The 7845-nt window shown below is 41.0% G+C and overlaps 1 pseudogene; it reads right to left on the bottom strand.

Moving 5' to 3' along the window:
- Positions 1-5018: 5018 nt before the first annotated feature.
- The window catches only part of LOC107575153 (neurexin-2-beta-like), a 13888-nt pseudogene continuing 11061 nt past the window's right edge, over positions 5019-7845 (bottom strand).

The raw sequence follows: 7845 nt of genomic DNA, 5'->3' as shown, positions 1-7845 counted from the left end.
CACACACACACACACACACACACACACACACACACACACGCCGTCACAAAGGACAGAAGCCTGTTTCCATGGAAACTGCAGGAGGAGAGCCGTGTGTGTGTTTGTTGTGAAACATCTGCACTTTTCAACACTTCCCATCTTTCACATCTTCAGTCCTCACTGCGTTTTTGTCCTGAAATGAACATTGTTTTCATAACACTGTCTTTATTTGTCGCTCACGGTTAACAGCAGGGGTTTACCAAATAAGCCAGGTTTATTTCAGTTAGTCTGACTTATTGTCAGTTGATTTGGTTCAAAATAAGTCAGACTAACTGAAATAAGCTTTGGTAAACTTGTTTTATGAAACAGGCCCCAGGTGAAATGAAATATCACGTCTGAATTTATGGCTGACATGAATGTATTTTTATTTGATTTCTCTGTATTTCAGTAGCTGTGGGAGCGGTGACAGACGTCTGGAGCTGAGGCCGGCTGCATAAAAGATTTAGACTAGTCTTCAAGTTAGTCATCTATAGTTTACTTTAAGACTTTTCTTTAAAATTCTGTGACATAAAAACGTAGATTAGTTCATGAATCAGATCATTACTGCTTCTCAGCTAACTCCGAAGTCCTCTGAGAAATCTAAGCTCGTCCGGATATGTCGTAATTGTTTGGAGATCCGATTCTCCGACCGCTCGCTGCACTTTCATCATGAATATAAGCCGTGGCAATAACATTAATCAATAAGATGCCGATCACGGAGACTAATAGCAGAGTTAGGTAAGAATCTAGTCGTATTGCAGTTTTCTCGAGTGTTAATATAACTGATGATTTTAGTTGGCACTTTTTTCCAAACGCTTAATTCAGTTTTCAAAACAAAGACACATTTCTCCAAAAGTTTAACAATGAGTAGCCTAAAAACTGATGAGACACAATCAGAATCTGTGCGTGCTAACAATGGAGAGAGGAGAGAGCGGAGCCAGTCATCTACAGGGCTTTATACTTACACATACAGTACAGTACAGTACAGTACCAGTGCATTAGATCAGGGATATTTCACTATTCTATATGTACAGTAAACTGTAGCACATGTTGTACACCTTCGAGCGTGTGTACTGTATTTTAGCAGAACTGAGAATGACTGGCTGGAGATATAGTCTTGTGTCAGGAGACACAGAAACTGCTGTAGTGCTGTATACTGGAATGACGTTTGGCCAAATGTGCAGAGGATGCTACATTTACTTTTTTTAATTTTATTTTTTACTGTACTGTATTGTAGTGCATGCCAAGTTCATACAATTCTTTGGTATTTGAACTTTTCTAGTGCTTTTCATCCACTGCAAGATGACTTTACAGGAGTAAAATGAAAATAATTTTTTCCCCAGAAGTTCATTGCTGAATTATACATCTGTATCTGTAATTGAATGTATGCATACTGTTATAGACATTGAGCTGCAGAAATAATTCCCGAATCCTAAGAGTATTTTGGTACAGTGTTATTGATCTGTGTTCACTGCAGGAACGTCATCTGTGTGTTTGAATTGTAAGCATTTACAGTGTTTTTCAGCTGCTTGCACACAACATCTTCACGTGTCACAGTTTCTGAAAGCTGACACTCAGACAGCAGAAGCACACACCACATCTGCAGAACCAGACACTAATACTCAGCCTTTGAGTCAGGTTTCAATTTCAGAAAACACTTTTTACACAACACAACACACAGTTCTCTGTGTAACACACACATCTAACAGGAATTAATATTACGGCAAAGCTGTTTGCAAACGTTAGCTTTTGAGATGTGTTTGTGATATTCTGAATTCAGTGCTTCATTCTGCAAGAGATGCGAGGCGTTTTGCATTTTGTGTGCAGTTCTTGGATTTGTGTGTGAAGTTTGGAAAAAAGAGGCATTTTGAAGAGCAGTTGAAAAAAACGAAGAAAAACTGTAATAACTAGATTGAAAAACTTGTCTTAAAGTCTGGTTTAAAAACGTAAATGGTTCGGTCAGTCAGATGTTCTAGATGTTTGCTGAGGTGTTGCTAGGTGGTTGCTAGGATACTCTGGGTGGTTGCTAGGCTCTTGCTCTGCAGTTTGTTCTGCGTGATTACAGACATTCCCACCTCTGTTCATAACAGTGCTTTGATATTAATGTGGGGAAATTCTAAAGTTTGTGTTGCTCTTAAACGTGATTATATCATCGAAGTAGCCTGTGTAATTGTAATAGAAGCGCATGTCTTCTTTCGTGATACAAGCTCAGAAACATTTATAACCTGTTGAAGTTTATGTTGTGTGTTGACTTGGTGCCATGGTGGATATTGAAAGGTTATTTATTTTTCATTTTAAACAGAATAGATGATTAATTAATGGTAATACAATATTTGTGAACACAACTGCGTAGGTCAGACCATAAATCCCCCAAAACTATGCATGGGGCTTGCTTTGGTGCTGCCACCCCTCACAGACCCCCTCACAGGACCGCCGCCCCTGGTGTCATAAGAATTCTACGATTTTTATTTCTCGTTTTTTTATTTCTCTTGAAAATGTTCTCCCTCTAAAAACGTTTTTTCTCTACCATTTTTTTCCTCGCTGTCCAAATGTTTTTCTCCATTTTTTTCTTGCACAACCTCAGCCAGCAGGTGCCGCTATCATTAGCATTAAAGCTTTCTCTGATGATTTGAATATTACATTTAGGAGAATGTTTTGCAAATCATAATGAACAAACTCAGGTAACATGTTCACAGTCATGTTTATGGTTTTAAATTGTGGTTCTATCGACATGTGCACCAGACTATTGAGACACCTCGCTGCGCCGCTGGCCCGTCGGTACTTGCACAACTGTTTTTGGAGAGGGGGAAGAGTTTCGGTAGAGGAAATGCAAACATTTGGAGAGATACAAAAAACTGGAGAGGGAGAAAAGTGTCTGGGAGATAAAATGGAAAGAGAAAATGGTTTTTTTGAAGAGAAAGAAAATCTGAGAGAAATTTTATTTTTTGTTTGTTTTTTTTAAAGAGGAAAATGTTTAGCGAGAGAAGTTTTTTCTTTTTTTAAAAAGAAAATTCAGAGAGAAAATATTTTTTTTAAAGAGAAAAAAAAATCAGACAATTCTTTTTTGTCGAGTAAAAATTCTGAGCAAAAATGTTAGACAGAACGAAAACAATGTTTTGTGTGAAAGAAAAAATCTGAGAGAAAAAATGATTTTGAAGACAAAAAAAAAATCAAAAAGAAAAAAACTATTTTTCATGGGAGAGAAAAAAAAATTGAGAGAGAAAAAAAAATCTTGCCGATAAAAAGAAAAGAATCCGGGAGAAAGAAAGAAAAAACCAGAGAGCGCAAAAATGTATTTGGGGAAATAAATTGCAATAGTGCAGCAGTTTGAACACCACAACACATTCAACAACCGCTAGATGAAGCACTGAAGCCCTGATCCACAACAAACAAACATACACCTCCCGTCATCGTAGTCCTTAGCTTTTCTTCTCTCCTGCAAAAAGTTACTTGGCAAGAAAAAAATCAGTAGAGAAAAACATTTGGAGAAAAAGAAAACTTTTTAAAGTGAAAAAAAAATTCAGAGAGAAAAAAATAGAGCAAAACCAATTACAGACAATTTAAAAAAAAAAGAAAGAAAATCATGTGTTTTTGACTGTCTCTTCAGAAACTTTTAAGAGATAGAGAGAGAGAGAGAGAGAGGAGAGAGAGAGAGAGAGAGAGAGAGAGAGAGAGAGAGCATTCTCATGCAGTACCAATCTCGGCCACGAGGTGCCACTATAATTTAGCATGAAATCTAATGCTTACACTGCTTTCTGGATTCAGACTTGAAGGTTTTGCAAATCAAGATCAAGACAAAATCAGATTAAATATATGCATATATGACCTTTGATTTTTTTGATTGTCAGTATATCTAATGTTAGACAGTTGCAACGACTCTCTTGTCTTGGCTGTCCTGTTTGCCCAACGTTCAATTGATTTCTTTTTTTTTCCTTTTGGGGAGAGAGGAACTTTTTTTGGCGGAGGAATAACAATTTTGGAGAGAGAAAAAAATTTTTCCGAAAAAAAAGTTTGGGAAAAAACGATAAAAGTTGGAGAGGGAGAAAAAAATGTTCCGAAAAAAAAAGTTTGGGGTAAAAAAAAAAAACAGTGAGAGAGATATTCTTAGCATTTATGAACTAACACGCTGCTTTTCACATTTTGGTTCAGGACTTCCGTTTGTTTCCCTCTCTTGTGTTTAGGGACAAAAATTGAAGAGAGAGAGAAAAACATTTTTCAGAAAGGAAACCAATTGGAAAGAGAAAACAAATATTTTTGGAGCGAGAGAGGAAACAAATTCTTAAGACCTGGGCTCAGGAAGGATCTAAGACGATTTTTCTTCCACCTTGACTTTCCCTCACATTGCGGTTCAGGGCTTCCATGCAATATAACTCATGCTGTAAAAGCTGCACGGTTTTTGACAGCGCATCATGTGATTCAGAGGTCAGAGAGCTCAGTCTGTCAGGCCTGTCGCAGCTGGACCCAACGAACACCGAAGGGTAGTGATTAATGATCAATGATAGGAAATAAAACACATTAGTAAGCATCTACAATTAATAAATTGACATCCCATTAAAAATTATAATGAATTGCAAATTAAAATAATATATAAATTAACCATATTTATATCTGGCATTAATACTAATACAATATTACCAGTGTCAGTTTGACAGTCTGATAATTGGAAATATATCAGGATTCCAATTTGAGATTATACAGGCTTCATATTCCGATCATTATGATGATTTCTGCTTTATTTTAAATGTTGAATAAGAAACCACGTAACATTATGAGAATAAAAGTCTATCCGGCACTCACGTAAATGTGTTTTACGAGTCCACAGCAACACTGTACTATAAATACTCTAGTTTACACTCTCAAAGTGTTTGTGTCGAGCTGAAGTGAGGAAGACTATTCTGGAAGAAAAGCGTGAATCTGAAATAAGCACATGACACGGGGTGTAAGAAGTATATAACCAATTGTATTCCCTTCTGTTAATATACACGAATGCAGATTCATCTCACTGGAACACTCTACAATAACATTTAGAAAGAAGAAGGGAGCTGAGGAGAAACGCAACCGACAAACCTGAACAGGAACGGAAAGAATGGAAACACATTCACACAGACAAACAAGTGCACAAACGCTCACGCAAACACACAGAGATGGAAGAGTGAAATCAAATGATGATGATGAAGTCTGGTCCTCATTGAGTGAGTATGGAGAATGAACAGCCCTCCACACGCTGGGTAAAGCGAGCAACATGATTTTAACGGAGGATGGAGTCGATGATCAAAGTCTTCTGGATACAAGGAGATACTCACACCTGGTAAAGGAAATGTTCTCTTGTAAACCAAATCACATTTTGCTGTTTAATATTCAAAAGAGCATCTGCTTTCTGGAATCCGATTCACTGATCTTTGCATTTCACTGCACTTTCTTTTTTTCTTTTTTTTTCTTAGGGATGGTAATTAGGAAAAACACATCTCTTTTAGCACTGGGATGAGATTCAAATATTTAGACATTTCACAAACTGTTTTAACATTTTCTTTTCCATGTAGCGTTTAGTTCTTTTAATAGAGTTGAGAAAATTAGAATACTAGAGTTCAAGATGTACATCTTCCAAGAAACAGGCCATTTTGTCTCTTTCGAGAGAGTACGTTCCATTAAATGCACAAAGTTCATACCTACTTTCCTCCTGAGAGAACGTGGTCAAAGACGCAGGAGAGTTCACGTTCCCTACGTGGGATGTACATGAACTGGAACGTTATTGTCTTTTCCCTTTGACATTGTGACAAAATAAAAAAAGCACAAACACACACACATATAGAAAACAAAACAAAAGACATCCTAGCATCCTGCTCTGCTGTTTTCCACTGATACGGTTTGTTGACGTGATGTAGGCCTTGATCGATCACGTCAGACTTTCAGTTGCTCTTGTCCCTTTGTCTTTTCAAATATCTGTATATGAATATATCTATTTGCTGTTGGGGGTTTCAGGTTCTTGAATGTGGCGCAGAAACCAAGATCCTCAGCGGGTCCAGGACAGAGCCCTGGGGAAACCCAAAAACACACAACGAATATTTGCTTGAACGCGGGGTGACTGCAGGCCTCCAAGAGTCCTGGCGGCTGAAGGGATCATCCACAGATGTTTCGCTAGTTGTAACGGTTTGATATATAGATATATATTTATTTGTTTGACCACAGAAACAGTTTTTGTCTCTTTTCATTTTGAATACCACATGCTGGAAACACAACAGAATTACGTTGCATCTGCTCCTGAGCACCAAGGACAAGGAGAAAAAGAGAGAACAAGCCAAGAAAGGGTGCGGGGAAAGAGAGAAAGAGAGGGATGATGGGAGCGGAGGCTGGAAACGTGAAGCACTTGGAAAGAGAGGGAGACGCATTTGACACGGAGCTGGTTTGGCAGTATTACAGAGGAGTGTGACTGCTAAACGTTTTCGGCACCATCTGTTCCTGAAATGTCACCTATGCCAAGCTGTTCCAGCTGAACTGCTCTCATTCCCAAACAATTCTCAACCGCATCCAGTGCTCTGATGGAGCAACAATGGATCGCCCAAGCAACCTGGCATACGCGGGTGTTTTGACATCAGGTTAGGAGATGATCTGAATATTGAGGACTCACGTAGTATTTACAAAGAACAAACTAGAGTGTCAAATTACATGCGAGGAAAAATCCACTTTTCTTCAATACAAAAGGTCTGCAGAGTTTCTTTTTGTAATAGGGATTAGCTGTCACAAATGGAAATGAGGGAGGGGATGATTCCGAACCCTAGATGCTTTCGAACTCTTTAGCTCTTGCTGGAAATGAGGCCAACAGCTAGACGAGACGGGAAATTAAAGAAGACTGATGTCAGAGCTCTAAATGTGACCGGTAAACTGCCGACAAATACCTGGACCTCCCTTTCCATTCCTCATCCTATCTCTCTCCTTCTCCCCTTCGCTTCCGCCTCGGTCCCTACGGAGGCCGAGCTCAGACGTAATACTCCTTGTCTTTGTTCTTCTTGCTTTTTGTGCCCGTCTTGGCTGTGCCGGGCTGCTTCTCCTTCACCAAGGCGCCGTTGCTTTGCGTGGCCGAGTTGCTGATGTAGTTGCGACTCTGGTCCACCTGGTAGGAGCCTTCATCGCGGTTGCGGTACTTGTACATGGCGTAGAGCAGGATGAGGATGCAGAGGGCGGCTGCGGCCACGATGCCCACCACCATGCCCGTCGTGCTGCTGGACTCTCGGATTACCTCCACCGCTCCTGGAGGCCCTCGGTCTGGTGACGAGGGGTCTGTAGTGGGCACATGGGGGAAATTGGGAGGATATGTTATACCTGGGACGTGCCGGTGCCGCCCGCCGTGTTCAGGGTCGCCCGACGGCTGAACGGGCGGCAGCAGCACTTGGTCACGGGTGTTCATTTTACCCGCAGGGATGTTGGAGCCACTGTTGATGCCGGGTTTGAGCCGGGGCACCGGGGGGGCCGTGGGGGTGAACGGGAGCGGCGGGCGATGGGACTTGGGCAAATGGGCAAAGGGCCGGTCACCTCGGGGGTTCCCGGCCGCGGGGGGAGGGGGGAGTACGGTCCGGTCAGTGACAAGGGGGGAGTTTTTATAGTAGTCCTCATCGTCGGACTCCGTCATCTCACCCGAGCCGAAGGCTGAGACCTCCATGGGCTCTTCGCAGTCCTCCTGGTCCAGCGGACAGGGGGGTCGGCCGGGCAAGGGGAGAGACTCTTTGGTGGTCTCGAGCAAGGTGAAGAAGGGGCGATAGGTCGGGGGTGGGGGGATTACAGGGTAACGTGTCACAATTGACGGGGGGTCAAGGGAATCCACAGTTATAATTG

This window comes from Sinocyclocheilus grahami, unplaced genomic scaffold (assembly GCF_001515645.1).
Source record: "Sinocyclocheilus grahami isolate Dianchi unplaced genomic scaffold, SAMN03320097.WGS_v1.1 scaffold2486.1, whole genome shotgun sequence".
In the NCBI taxonomy this organism is placed as follows: Eukaryota; Metazoa; Chordata; class Actinopteri; order Cypriniformes; family Cyprinidae; genus Sinocyclocheilus; species Sinocyclocheilus grahami.
Note: the sequence above shows the minus strand (reverse complement) of the source record. Positions and strands in the feature narration are given on the sequence as shown.